The sequence below is a fragment of the Canis lupus genome, chromosome 8 (assembly GCF_011100685.1).
Source record: "Canis lupus familiaris isolate Mischka breed German Shepherd chromosome 8, alternate assembly UU_Cfam_GSD_1.0, whole genome shotgun sequence".
NCBI classification, from domain to species: domain Eukaryota; kingdom Metazoa; phylum Chordata; class Mammalia; order Carnivora; family Canidae; genus Canis; species Canis lupus.
In genome coordinates this window covers 69794822-69806910 of record NC_049229.1, presented here as the reverse complement: position 1 = coordinate 69806910, position 12089 = coordinate 69794822, and the positions used below count along the sequence as shown (strand labels likewise).

The following is a 12089-nucleotide window of genomic DNA, read 5'->3' as shown; positions in this document are numbered from 1 at the left end:
AGGCCCAGAAGTCAGTGACTCTGTCCCTGCAGCATCCACTGGGGCGCCGAGGTCCTGAGGGCACGTGGCCACCATCGCGGTCCCCGGGGCTGGAGCCAGCCTCACTGGCAGCCCCTGCCCAGCCCTATAGCTTCCCCAAATCAAAGCCACAGGAGGCACAAGTGGGGCAACAGTGCACTGACCTCTTACCCCACTTATGCGTCTTCTCGTCTTCTCCATTTGGGCTCCTTGACAGGCTTCCTTTGTCATGGGAAGCAGGGACAAGTTGCTGGTCCCCAGGCTCGGGAGGACACAGACTGCCCAATCCCCAAGAAAGGAGCACACTGCTTGGGGCTGGCTCTGAAGGCCAGAGGGGCAGGAGTCACAGGACACGTGGAGGGAGACAGTGGCAAGAAGGCACGGCTGCTTCACACCAGCATGCACTTGTCACGGCCTTGTGTGGACACACCCTGGGCTGGGTGTCCTTGGGGATCCAGAGGGAGACTTTCCAGCAGGGGATGGAGAGGTCAGTGCGTGAAGAGGACAGTGCAGACAGGCAGTGGGACCCGGGGGGCTGGGGGGGGCACAGGAAAGGCCCTGATCAAGTGCAAGGTCAGTGTCTGGCTGAATGGGAGCCCAGGGCAGGGAGTGGCAGGGGCTGCAGGTGGAAGAGGGTCAGAGGGGAGTCCCCTGGACTGGAGGCTGAGCAGCCGGGGTTGGGGGGGGGCAGGGAGGCGGGAGCTGAGGCCAGCCCCTGCAGGACCCCGTGCGAGGAGCCAGGAGGGTTCTAGACGGTTCTCTCTGAGCGGACAGGGAAGGGGCAGGGCTGAGACTGGAGACTGAGGCGGGGAGGAGGCCCAACCCTGCCTATCCGAGAGGCGATGGCTCGGCCCACGGCCCACGGGCAGTGGGAGGCGTGCGTGGGGCCTGCTTTTCCCGGAAAAGCCAACGAACGTTGGAGCTTTGGGAGAAGGCGCTGGACCCCACGTCCCAGAGGCCCGGCCCAGCCCCGTCCTCCCGCCGGCCCTCCCTGGAGTGGGGCCCGCACCGGCCGCGGCCCTCGGGGCCTCCTGCTTCTTGGGCGGGTCGGCCGTTGTCCTCGTTGTCCTCCGTGGAGCGTGGAGTGGAGCGGAGAGCGCCGCCTGCACGTCTCCCGGGGCCGCTGCGCCTCCCTCCGCCCCGGGCTCCCAGATTTCATTACCTCTAATGAGCCCGTCTGAGGCCAGGCAAGGCAATTAGGAGTGCCAGGCCTTCCCGTAAGCGCTCCGCAGAGCCAGGCAGGCATGCGGCCCCAGCCGCCGCCCACCGCCTCGTAATGAGAGGGCGAAATCCGGGAATTAATGAGGACAGGAAAATTAATCACAGGTTGCCAGGCTGTGCTGCGCCCCGGGAGGCATTCTGTAGGTTTGGAGCCTCAGACCCCCGCTCCGGATCTGGGGGTGGGCCCCAGGATCGTGCCGGAAACACATCCGGAGCCTTCCTGGCCTGGCCCGCGCCCCCGGGGGTGGTGGGGAGGGGGGCGGCCGGGGCAGGGCTGGGCCAGGGCCAGAGCCGGGAGGACGGAGGCTGAGATCGGGGCCTGCCGTGTGCTGTGTGACCTGCGGCGGGTGCTTAACCTCTCTGAGCTCCAGTGTCCTCCACCTCTTAGAGGAGGAGAATAATCCGGCTCAGGTGTGGTGCTGATGAGACGTGGGGAGTCTCTCGCCAACCCCACAGCCGATCACCAGAGACGGGGCTCCCTCCCTCTGCCCGGGGGCTCCTGTCCCACCCGCCCAAAGGATTTGTAAAGTACCCACGTGATGACGACCCGAGGCGGCATCCTTGGGCCTAGGGATGATGTGACTCCCCTAAATTAGCTCTGAGGATAGGGGAGGGCCGGAACGGAGAGAAGCGCCTGCTAAAAACATGGGGGTGGGGGCGGGGGCACAGCCTGTGCAAATGCCCGGAGGTTGGAAAGGGCAGGTGCATTCGCTTGCCCGGCAGGGGCGGTGCTACTTGGAGCAGAGTGGGAGACACACGGTGGGGTTCTGGGGCGGGCCCAATAAAGGTAGGCACTGGATGCCAGGCCGGGGACCTGGCTGTGTGGCCCATGTGCACGGGGGGAGGCCCCGCACCAGTCTCAGCCCTGGTCCGTGGTCAGCCTGGGGCTCACTGTGGAGGTCACGAGGTCTGTGTTTGGGTTGTCATCAGAAGGCAGTCACAAACAACAGCGCAGCCAAAAAAGTGACTGGGGCGTTTTTTACTGGGGACAGTATTACAAATGTGTTTTCAATCCCCTTCCAAGAAAAAACGTTTACATAAAAGACATTTTGCTTTCCAGGCTCCCTCCCCTAGAAGGGATTCTTTGTTTACCGCCCCGTAGGTTGGGTGCGTGAGAAGGGAGAGGCTCTGGCCTGCAGTGGGCACAGGTGAGGGTAGGCGTGCGGGTCGGCACAGGTGTGCATAGGTGAGCACAGCTGGACCCAGCTCAGGGGTAGCGTGAGGGAAATGCCAGAGGTGGTGGGCTTGAAGGAAGATGGGATGGGGAGCAGAGGGCCTCCGAGGCCTCCCTGGTACGTGGGAGCCACGGTCTGGGCAATGTCTAGGGTTCTCTGAGAACCTACGTCAGGCTGGCCCTCCCAGGGGAGCAGCAGGAGTAGGGAAGGAAATCCCTCTGGGAGCCAGGAGGCTTCTAAACAGCCAGCTGTGTCTTGAAGGCCCTGCAGACTCCCTGGGCAGGGGCAGACAGAGGCTTCCGGGGAACGAGCATCCTGACTGCAGGGTGAGGAGGGCGTGGTGGTTGGGTGCAGGGTCCTCCAGAGCTAAGGGGGAGAGGCCGGGGGCTGAGATGGGCTGCTTCCAGAACCAGGCCTTCTTGCTGTGAAGCTGCTCTTGGTATCAACCCAGGAAAACCCCAACAGATGTGCTGTGCCCCAGACCCCCACCTTGCTGACCCTCTGCCCACGGAGGCCCTCCCAGGGGGCTTGCTGTTTTGTCTTGTGGCTGGGTGCCCAGGGGTCTGCTGCTCCAGGCTGCTTGATCTCAAGCCCTGGGTGCCCTGCAGGGCTGAGGCCAAGATTCAGCAGGACCAGCCTGCACCCCACACAAACAGCCTGGGTGTGCAGAAAGTGATACCCAAAGGACAAGCATGGGGGACCCAGGAAGCGAGGCATCTCGAGGAAGCCTTCTGGGCATCCTCCAGAAGTGGTGGGTGAACTAGTTCACAAGTGGCAACTCTGGCTTCCAGAAGTTTCCGGCTAACTCCTCCACAAAGAGGCAGCTCCTACCATGTCCTCTCCAGGAAGACTTCCTTGAGCCCCCAGCTGTGCTAGGTACCCCTGGCTCATGGAGGTTCCTCACCGCATGCCCACCCCAGCCCCTGTCCCCCTGGGCCCAGCCTGGGGAGCAGACCAAGGGAGGTGGAGCGGTCAGAGAAAAACAAACCTCCTCAGAGTTCTGCATTCACACGGGGCCCTTCCCTGCTAGAGAGGCTGCGGTTTGGGCCAGGCCTCTGTTGGCTTCTGGAAGCGGGGGTGGGCGGCCCAGAGAGGACTGGGGTGGGGGAGTGGGGGGGTCCATGCTCATGCTAATTGAGAAAGCCTGTTGGCTGTGCCTCCATAAGGGTTTTCCCGATTGCTTTAATAATGAAATGTTTTATGACATCAAATATTTCTCCTTATTAGCCCAGAAAGGTCAGGGCACTGAGCCTTCTGCATTTCCCGGGGCAATTGGATCTGAGCTAGTTCGTGATGGAGGCCTGCTACTGTCCCCAGTGGCTGGCAAGGGGACCTTGCCCCTGGCTTGGCCCTTCGGCTTCTGCGTTTGGCAACTTGGTTGCCTTGGGGATGGCCGGCCTCAGTTTCCCCATCCCTATACGGAGTTGGACCCGTTGAGCTGGGCGGGGAGAGGTCGTTTTGGGTTCACATTCTTGGAAGTGTGAATGAAGACTCATTCTGGTCAGAGAAGCCTCTTGGCGAAGGGTGGGCGGGGGTCCGCGCTCCTCACCCCGCCCTGGCCTAGAAGCCTCCATCCAGCCCTGGGCCCGCTGGGCCCTGGGCTCCCGACCGCACTCTGGGAGGGAAGCTACAGCTCACCAGAGGTGGCCGCATCTCCTAATCCCCTGGATGTGACCCTTGTAACACCTCCTCCCTAGGGACGCGCACCCCCCGATACGCCCAGGTGTGCGGTATGGCCCCTTCCACGGGTAGAAATGAGTCCGGGTGGATGAGCATAGCAGGCAGCTTCATGCAGAGCAATCATAGCTGCCTTTGCGGAATGCACGCTCGGCGCCAGAGCCGCTCATCAGATGAGGCGGTGCTGCTGTGACAAAGCGGAGGCTGGGTGACGTGTCCAGGGTCTTGCTGGCTCCACTCAGGGCAGCCGGGCCTGGAACCCTCTCACGCCTTCACTTTCGCCGCAACCCCTTGCTGGAAAGTGGAGCTCCCAGGGAATGGCAGCCTGAAGTCCTGTCTACACTGGATGCGGTGGGAAGAATTCGCTTGGAGCACGCACCGCGGAGGCTGGAGGCTGGTGGCAGCCGTGGGGGGGGCGCAGGGGGCCTGGGGCTCAGGAGACAGGCCTCGGGTAGGAAGCTGGGGGCCCGCCCTGCCCAGGATGAATGGGGTGACTTGCGGATGGCCGTCAACACGGACGAGAGAAACCTGATGAGCTCAAGAAACACCCTTTGCCCAAAAATCTCTCTGGAAAATTCAACGGGAAGCCGAAGCTGCCAGAGACTCGGGCTCGTCCCACTTGCTTCTTCTGAGCTCCTTGGGCCCAGTTATTTGAGAACAACCACCCAAGATCAACTTTAGAGACACTTCTCCCCGCGAAGAGAAGGCAGAGAGCTCAAGAGGAACACGGGCAGGGGAAAAACACGGAACCTTCCTTGACTTGCCAGGTTTACACTTTGAAATGAGAAGCAAATGTTGGGAAAACATGTCAGATGTTCCAGGCTCCGAAACCAGTGAGCGGCTTGGAGAGAAACAGGGAGGCGTGATGACAGCCTGTGTGGGGCCGGCGGGGCTCCTGTCAGACGGGAGAGGGCCCCCCAATGAGTCGTGACACCGTCGGGCCACACGGGAGGGACCCAGCTTGCCCAGAGGGAGGTGGCCAGGCTGTCATAGGGGAGCCTATGGGAGGACAGGTATTTTGCCCAAAGACAGGAAGACTAGGGTGTGTGTGGGGCAGATGCAGATATGAGAATTGCTCCACTGTGACCACAAAGCTCTCAGGAGCAGAAGGAGCCAGAGAAAGTTCTGGAATTAGGGGATGCTTCCTTTGTGCCCCAGCCCCGTGCCCATTTGAGCTCAGCTCTGACTACCTCACTCTTTCCCATTTTCCTGTGAGGAAGCGAGGTCCCAGGAGCAAGGACAATCTCCTGCCGTTCCCTGGGAGCAGGGGAAGGGCCACCTTCCCCCTGTGGTTCCCGGGTTTGCAGGAAGCAGGGTACAGTGTCTGGGGGGCGCTGGTGCCATCTCCTTCTCGAGGGACCCTCTCGGGCCCTTGCACTTGCTCCCCGTCTGTATGTGGTCATCCTTCCTTGAGCTAATATCCCATGGGCCTCATGCCCAACGTCTACAGAAGGCTCCCCTGGGTGGCCCCAGACAGCCGGGCACATGCTTACGGCCTACGGGGTTGGTTTTCACCTCACCTCCAGAAGTTTCTTACATTTAGAGCCAACGGGCCTGGGCGTGAGCTGCGCGTCCTGAGGGACTCTCATCTTGCAGGGATGTAGGAGGAGGGTCCCAGGAGGGGCTGATTCCCCGCAGCTCAGAAAGCTGCCTTGTTTGGGCCAGGGGTGGGCGGGAAGGAGAAAAAGCAGAGCTGGCTTGGCCTCCCAGCGCTGCCACCGTCCACCTGGGTGGACTTGGGCGGGACCTCTTGGGGCTCCAGAGTTCACGGGCACCAGAGGGGCCCCGCATCCCACTGGGGGTCTGTCCCCAAGGCCGTGGGCCCTCGCCTCTCACGGTTCTCCTGAAAGGCTGGCCCGGGCCCGGGGCCTTGGCTGGCTCACCGACTGGCCCCCCGGTCTCGCCCTTCATCAGGCAGATGTGATCGCTCCCGCCCGCTCGGGGCACCCGGGGCACATGACAGCAGATGCCACACTGATTGTGGCCGCTCTGGGGCAGGGGGCTGGACACATCGCGGGAGCACTGTTGGCAGCAGGACGCCGAGGGGCGGGTGCTGTGTCACGGGCGCCCAGCAGGCCGCGTGGCCCTGGGCTGATAACTACTTATTATGCCAGCAAGAGCCCCCAGCCCTCCTAACGAGCCTCTCGGGGCTCCCTCTTGCAACAAGCCGAGTGTTTTTCTCTGCTTCGGTGGAGATGAATACAAGAAATATGTACGTGTCTGGGGCGAGATGAAGCAGAGTTCAGATAAACCAGACTTTGTAAGCCGTAATCGGAGGTGCCTGAACACCCCTCCCCTTGCCAGAAACTTGAGGGGAGTGAGGGCTGCTGAGCGATCCAGGCATGGGGTGGCCAGGCCGGGCAGTGCCCATCCCTTTGCTTGCTGCAAGCTGAGCATGGGCCTCTTAGGGACCTGTGTTTCTATTAAGTGAGTCTGGCCTGAGAGAGCTAAGTAAGAAACTGAGGCATGAGCCATCTACAGATTTGGAAGTGCCCCCCATGAACCCCAAAGGACATGGTGATTCCCACCACAGAAGAGTCTGTCCAGGCTCCCAACTCCTCCAGCGTGTGTACAGTGTGAGCCTGGGAACAAAAAACCTGATGCTCCGGTGTAGAAACCAAAGATTGTGGCCACACAGCATCCCGGTTCTTTGTCCTGGCAGCCTGGAGGGCCGGTCTAGGTAGCCCCACTGGACAGGAAAGAACAGACATGCAGACCAGTTCGCTGACGGGCAGTTATCCAGTTAGCCAGCATGGGAACCTGGGGCTATCTGACCCCAAACCTTCCTACTGCCCCCCACAGCCTCTCCTGAGACTAGACATTTCTTTGGGAGGATCCTCTCCATCATACATAGAGGCCTTTGGAAATATGATGAAATTATGGCTCCCAGAAAAATGTGCACATGCACACTTGGGTATCAGAGGGGCTTGTGAACACCATCACGTTTGGGTTGCAGAGGATCTAGGGACCCACCACTCTGGGTGTCACACAACTAAGGCTGAAGTTTGCAAATAGGAATCCTTACAGATCTCAGGAGGTCGATCTGGCTTCTTGGTGGCTCCCAATCAAATTCCAAGGGAGACATTACAACAGATGGCCTGAGAACATCTAGGCCCCCCAAAATGGTTCTGGGATCAAAACATGGATTCACCAAGAATCAACCATTTTCTGCTTTAATTTCATTGCTAACCTGGTAGCCAGTGGACAGGCAAACATAGTCATCTCTGGATTTGGGTGAGGGTTTTAACTGACAGTCCCTCAGGCACCTACAGGAACGAGGAGACATCAGGTCTTTCCATAAAATCATAGAACGGAATTCCTGATCCATGATTGTGGCGAAGAATGCAAGGACCCCGGACAGAGGGGCAGCCACTGGGCCTTCCTTGCCTTCCTCTGCCCAGCAGTGTCCTCACTCACTCATCAAGAGATGGAAGACAGCCCCCAGAGCTGGGGGGGGAACTTGATCTCATGGGTGATTGGCCAACTGTGTCCACGGGAGTGGTGGACGGAGCAGGTTCTGCGTTGATGAGACTGGAATCTGCATCTTCATACGCTGGGGTGAGAGCACTGCTCTGACACTGCGCGAGGTGAGGGCAACGGCACTGCTGGAGGAAAGGTGACCTGCTGGGACCCCACACCAGAAGTGGACATCCCTGTTCCTACAGGGATGACTGCCCAGAGGCCACCGTGGTCTCACGGACTGAGTCACAGCCTACTTAGTAGCTTGGGGATGGTTTCACTTTGCAGTTAAGTAATCTTTAATAAGCTTGTTTAGAAAAGAAAAAGACAAAAAGCAAAGGGGATAACTACTTGTTATGGCAGCGTTCTCAGGGAGGGGCCGGCCAGAGATGATGGTGTTCCTTCCAGGTTTCGCCACAACATCCACTAAGCTGCTTCCAAGATGTTTCTGGTTGGCGCCATCCCAGAGCCTATTCATGCTGGGGTCTGTGGGCTTCCTGCCACAGAAGTTGCCAGGGTCCTGGGTGAGCAGGAGAAGAGGTCAGGTCCAGGAAGGAAGGCAGATCCCAAGGTCATGGCTGTGCTTTGGGCCTGGGCGGTTGGGTGGGGAAGGGGGTGGATTCACAAAGGTAGGCTCTGGGGCTTGGTGAGGGTCCTGAGCCCCTTCTGTGTGGGGGGACCCTTATAGCTCAATGGTGACCAACCATATCCGCATTCATCCCATGCCCACAGTGGCTTCAGGGTGTAGACAGTATCAGCTCCACGTTCAGGAGTGGGAAATGTAGGCCAAGGGAAGTAAGGTGACTCTCCAAGGCACATCTGGCAGAGAGGATGTAGTCAGGGCTTTCCGGGCCTCCACCTCTGCTACTTTGCACCGTGATGCCTTCTGGGCCATATTCTGGGGCCGCACATTTTCCCATCTAGCAGTGCTTATGAAGAAAATTCAAGACAAAGATTTCCACTTCTGGAAGCAGGTCTCTACCTTCTTCTCCCAGCCCACTATGTCCTGGATCCTTCCTCAGCACCCAGCACCCCATACCCAGCACCCAGCACGATGCCAGGTACCTCAGCTGCTTCACCCCCTCTTTTTTAAATTGTAATTTTAAAATTGTTCTGAAACTTTCTCCCAGTGCCGTTCCAACTGGCTCCTCATCAAAGCTTGTCTTTCCATGTTTCCTAGTCCTTGACCAGAATATCAGAAAGTCTGGAAGAATCCATGGAGCACAGGAAAGATGACTTCTAGATCTTTCCACCAACCAAAAGCATTATCTTTAACAATGAAAATAATCATAGGTTTTGGGATGGTTTCACAGAAAACTGTAGTCTTCCAAACCTGGACCCAGGCTTTGGGAGCTCCGCTCACTCTCTCACGGGCTGTGTCATGCTGCCTGTAACACATTGTTCCTCTGAGACTCTATCTTCTCACATAAAATCAATATAGTTGCTATGAAGACTGAGGAAGATAATGTGAGAGTGGACTCAATGCTTGGCAAGTGTCAGGTACATTGTCAAGATGAACACATGTCCTTCCCTTATTATAGGCAGTCAGGACCCAAAACTTCCATCCATCCATCCACCCACCCACCATCCATCCATCCATCCATCCATCCATCCATCCATCCATCCACTCATCCATCCATCCAATCACTCATCCATCCATCCACTCATCCATTCACTCATCCATCCACTCATCCATCCACTCATCCATTCATCCACTCATCCATCCATTGATCCATCCATCCATCCACTCATCCATCCATCCATCCTTCCATCCATCCATCCACTCATCCATCCATCCACCCATCATCCATCCATCCATACATACAGTCCTGGGCCCTGGATGGTTTCATAGCACTGGGTTTCTGTAGTCTGAACCCAGTGTTCTTACAACTCCCCACAGCTGCCTCTCAAATTCCACTTCCTGCTCCAAAACTGAGACTTTTCTAAGGACTCATTGGAAGGCCCTTTGCATTGCTCTTTGGCAAAGACTTTCCATGAGACCTTTATAGAAGGCTTCCCAGTATGGTTTGTCCCTCCTGCCCCCTCCCACCTTGCACACCCCCATTCCTTAGTGTGTTGCATTATGGAACCTAAAGATGGAAACAGAACGGTTACCCTTTTCAAGTTGATTCCCAAGAGAAAACTGAACGAGGAAACCCACTGTCGCGTGACCCCTGTCACAGCTACAAAAGCTCTGGAGGCCTGGAGAGCTGGGCATCAGATGTTTATTCACTTGGTGCCAATCCTTAGTGAGGAGGACAAATTTAAGTGAAGAAATGAGCAAAACAACCCAAGATGAGCTGAGAGTGCTTCCTTTTCTCTTTTCTTCATTTTTTTTAAAATGGTATCCAAGACTGAGGTTCTTTTCAATATGTCAGGCTTTTCAAAAAAAAAATGATTAAAACGCACCAGATTATTAAATAGAGCTGTTTCAGACTTAATTTAGCAAACTGTAACATTTTTATCATTTTTATAAAGCCCTTTTTAATGAAAACCGTCTGCAAGGAGACCAAATATCGAGGCTGAAATCATGTTTTCTCTGTATTTGTTATCCGTGAAGACGTCGTTTCCAGATTTTACAGCAAGAATAAATTTCATTTCGGAGTTTGGGCCTCCGCAGCAGTGCCACACATCTCTGGACTTTCCAATTTACAACACAAGAAGCTAATCCTGCTATAATTTTTCATCCTTGCCAGCTCCTGACCACAATCTCATACCTTCCTCGCCTCTTTGTAAGTGGAGCACTTGTAGCAACATTCGACTCAATGTGTTTATTTTATATGAGCCCAAAAAATGTTGTTCTAATAAGCATAAACATATTTTCTCGGTGACAAAACATTTTCATCCCCTTAGTCCTGATTTCACAGGTCACCACTGGCTGCCAGTTCCCACGAGCAGTGTCCCCAGTCCGCTGGGCGGTAGGCAGGAGGCGTCAGAGGTGGTTTTCCACGGCACCGCGCGGGGTCTGTTTGGGAGCTGTGCCTGCCCGTCCGGCATCCCGGCCTGCCCTGGACACCTTTCCAGTGACACCTCGTTAACAGAGGTGAGACTTCCAGCCCCGGAAATCGTGGCTGGGCCAATACCCTAATGCTCCCTCGGAAGTGATTGCTCAGGTCCAAGACCCCCTGACCTGGCCGAGTGGCTGCCCCATGACCACGGGCTTTGCTCCTTGTTGGAAGTTGAGTCAGCTGGAGGATGCAGAGTTGCATGAGGTGGGCCAGGCCCTGAGGCCCCAGCCAAGTAAGGTCATGACTGGCACACATCGGGCCGGAATTAAGCTCTGCCTAGAGGGGGCCACTCACCTGGTTTGGTCCCTTTGGCTTTCCTCGCTTGGCTGCAGAAGTCAGCTGGGGCCATGAGGCCATTCCTTGGGTCCTTCTGGAGGGCATGCTGTGAACTCAGGGATCTCTGGCAAGAAGAGGATTTGACGAGGGTAATGGAGCCCAGAGCCTAGAAGGGGGACCTGTCCACCTGAGGTATGATAGCCAGCATCCCAGCAATAGGCAGAGACTAGGGGACTGTCCCTTTCTGCCCAGCAAGCCAGCTTTGACTGGATTCTGAGAGAAGCATCGGTCCCCCTTCTGTGAGGATGGGATGGGAGGGGTCACCGTGACCAGGGCCGTCAAGAGGGCAGTCTCGGCTCTGGGTCGGGTCCCCACGTGCTGCTGGATGCGGGGAAAGGGTCTGGGTCACCCACCTGGATGCCCCCTGCAGGGGCAGTTGGTGGCAGTTTGCTTCGAGGGCTGAGCTGTCACCCGGGACTAGACGTGGGTGACGACCATCCTGGTCTGCCAAGGCCTGGGCTTTCCTGGGATGTGGGGCTTTCGGGGCCAACACCAGGAGAGTCCCAGACAAGGCAGGATGAGCTGGTCACCCCACCCGGGAGGCAGGTGGTGTCTATACCACTGTCTCTGGGGGCAAGTCACTTTCTGTAGGGGTCCGTGTTGGACGGGGCTCCCCTCTGCCATGGTGCAACACCCTTTGTGTCCCCCAGTGGCGTGGGGGTGTCCTCCCCGCTACCCCTGTCCCCTGTAGTTAGGTGGAGGAGCATGTTACTGCCCATGGTCATGCTCAGGCCTCAACATCACAGGCCGGGCACCCAGACACCTGATTCCCTGGGTAACTGGCCTCCCCAGGAGGCCAACTGTCCCACCTGACATGCGGAGACACAGAAGCCAGAGCGGGGTGGGACTTACCGAGGTCACCCAGTGAGCGAGTGATGTGGCGAGGACTAGATCCTTCCTAGGTCCCTGATCCCGGCCCAAGGCTGTCTCCACCCCAGGCCATGCCCGGGCCTGGCCCCAGCCAACCTCCCCACACATTCTTCCAAGAAGTTAGGCCAACTTCCAGTTCAGCTGAGGTCACCGAGAACCCCGCGCTGCTTATGTCACATCCAGCCTCACGCTCCCCATCAATGCAAATACCCCCAACTGGCCCTACCGCCAAACTAGCAATCTTCCGAACCCCATGCTGCGAGAAACAAAGGTCCAATTCAGCCTCCCGGGTGGGAAAGGGGATCTCATTAAGGCCCTGGCAGCC

General features: G+C 57.4%; 1 long non-coding RNA gene across 1 annotated transcript; it reads right to left on the bottom strand.

The window, feature by feature from the left end:
* Positions 1–7268: 7268 nt before the first annotated feature.
* Positions 7269–11879, bottom strand: LOC111097249. The gene is made up of 3 exons (XR_005362969.1): positions 11747–11879; positions 10853–10958; positions 7269–8070 (listed from the first exon to the last, which is right to left on the bottom strand). It is a non-coding gene; the product is annotated as an uncharacterized LOC111097249 (long non-coding RNA).
* Positions 11880–12089: the final 210 nt, after the last annotated feature.